Source organism: Symphodus melops (genome assembly GCF_947650265.1).
Source record: "Symphodus melops genome assembly, chromosome: 6".
NCBI lineage: Eukaryota > Metazoa > Chordata > Actinopteri > Labriformes > Labridae > Symphodus > Symphodus melops.
The window spans coordinates 29,269,603-29,272,102 of record NC_136696.1 but is presented as its reverse complement, the minus strand read 5'-3'; the positions used below and the strand labels follow the sequence as shown (position 1 = coordinate 29,272,102).

The 2,500-nt window shown below is 39.5% G+C and overlaps 1 protein-coding gene across 1 annotated transcript in view; it reads left to right on the top strand.

Moving 5' to 3' along the window:
• The window catches only part of nox5 (NADPH oxidase, EF-hand calcium binding domain 5), a 15,218-nt gene that overhangs the window by 163 nt on the left and 12,555 nt on the right, over window positions 1-2,500 (top strand). The window contains exons 1-2 of the mRNA XM_079345628.1: window positions 1-508; window positions 1,079-1,210. The exon at window positions 1-508 is cut by the window's left edge and continues 163 nt beyond it. The gene's annotated coding sequence lies outside the window, so the exon portion shown is untranslated. The remainder of the gene's footprint in view (window positions 509-1,078; window positions 1,211-2,500) is intronic.

Genomic DNA, 2,500 nt, shown 5'->3' with positions numbered 1-2,500 from the left:
AGGCTGGGAAAACTGCTAAATGGTTCGGATTTTGACCTCAAACATGGAAACAGCAAGCCTAGCTTAGCAAAACAACTGGAAACATTAACACAGCTTAACTGACCTGGCATAAAGGCTGAAAGTGGGCTATATAGCAAGGATAGCTAGGTATAAAGGCCAGAAATGGGAAACATGTAGCATAGCTTAGCATTAAGACTAGCTAAAGGTGGACAAAGTTACCTTAGCTTAGGATAAAGGGTTAAAGCTAGTTTAGCTTAGCAAGTGATAAAGGAGAGAAACAGTTAGCTTATAACTGTGTAGCATTACAGTGTGCTGTAAGCTGTAATGCTAAGCTAACAGATGAGCTTAGCGATAACAGAGCTAACCTACTTTAGCAGCTACACTAAATAAACTGCTGATTGACAGACTGGATGATGAAGAACAGAAAGAGGGGCGGTGGGACGTTCAGGACAGGATCCAGAGACCTTCAGAGGGTTTAAAGGTCCTGCTCAGGGATCAGGATCATGAGGTAGACCTGCTGATAAAGGATCTCAAGTCTTCTGTCTTTGTGTATTTTATTCAATAAACAGATGTGATGAATCAGTCATGAATGCATCAAAGATTCCTGGTTGCAGAATATGTTGATCCTTTCACAGGAACACAGCATCAGTGTGTTTATATAACACACAGTGAGTCCTGCACACAGTCTGCTGTGAGAACAGGAAGTGTGCAGGTGTGAGATGCAGACGAGGCCATGCGGAGACACACAGACACCTGAGTGGTCTGAGCTCACAGGATGTGTGTGTGTTGTGTATGTGTGTGTTGCACCGGGGTTAGCCACATGGTTTAGTGAGTGTGGGCAGAATGAAGACCGGATGGTTGGACATGGTCACTGGTCTGTCATGTGCTCGCTTTGAATCATATCAACAACAACTCTGTTTATTACATTAAATCCGAGCTGCTCTGATCAATGATCCTCTGATGCCATCTGGAGGCTGTTTGTCAAAAAGCATGAAGTCTGCAGTGAGACTCGCTCTATTCCCCCTCTCTCTCTCTCTCTCTCTGTGTGTGTGTCTCCTGTGACACCGTGTGTCCTCAGAGATGTTCAGCCTGAGAGTGAAGCAGCTGACAGCTCCAGCTGACACCGAGAGGACGACTGAAGGAGAGGAGGCGAGGGGAGGAAGGACACACGAGGAGGAAGGAAGCGAGCCAACATAAAGATCTGCAGCAGGTAAAACTCTTTGATTATTACTGTTTGTCTCCATGTGTGCAGCTGTGAGACGTCTCAGTGTCCCCGTGTCTCAGTGTCTCAGTGTCCCCGTGCTGGACCCATCATGAGCTGCAGTGAGGGTTCGGGTTAGTCCAGTCCAGATGAGTCCAGGTGAACTCACAGTGAACGAGTGGGAACGTTGTCGATGTTTTCAAGCTGCAGATTTATGATCAAACATTTGATTGAGTTTTTGTAACGAGACGTAAACAAAGAGAAGCTTTTATTATTATTATTATTATTATTATTATTATTATTATTATTATTATTATTATTATTATTATTGTTATTATTATTATTATTATTATTGTTATTATTATTATTATTATTGTTATTATTATTATTATTATTGTTATTATTATTATTATTATTGTTATTATTATTATTATTGTTATTATTATTATTGTTATTATTATTATTATTATTATTGTTATTATTATTGTTATTATTATTATTATTATTATTGTTATTATTATTATTATTATTGTTATTATTATTGTTATTATTATTATTGTTATTATTGTTATTATTATTATTATTGTTATTATTATTATTATTATTATTATTATTGTTATTATTATTATATAAGAAGATATCATATAAATCTGTGTTACAGGGACAATCTGCAGAACACTGTGTGTGTCTGTGAGTGTGTGTCTATGTTTGTGTGTGTGTGTGTGTGTCTATGTGTGTGTGTGTGTCTATGTGTGTGTGTGTGTCTATGTGTGTGTGTGTGTGTCTGTGAGTGTGTGTCTATGTTTGTGTGTGTGTGTGTGTCTATGTGTGTGTGTCTATGTGTGTGTGTATGTGTGTGTGTGTCTATGTGTGTGTGTGTGTCTGTGAGTGTGTGTCTATGTTTGTGTGTGTGTGTGTCTCTATGTGTGTGTGTGTGTCTATGTGTGTGTGTGTGTCTATGTGTGTGTGTATGTGTGTGTGTGTGTGTGTCTGTGAGTGTGTGTCCATGTTTGTGTGTGTGTGTGTGTCTGTGAGTGTGTGTCTATGTGTGTGTGTGTGTGTGTGTGTCTATGTGTGTGTGTGTGTGTGTGTGTGTCTGTGTGTGTGTGTCTATGTTTGTGTGTGTGTGTCTGTGAGTGTGTGTCTATGTGTGTGTGTGTGTGTCTATGTGTATGTGTGTGTGTGTGTGTGTGTGTGTGTGAGTGTGTGTCTATGTTTGTGTGTGTGTGTGTGTCTGTGAGTGTGTGTCTATGTGTATGTGTGTGTGTGTGTGTGTGTGTGTGTGTGAGTGTGTGTCTA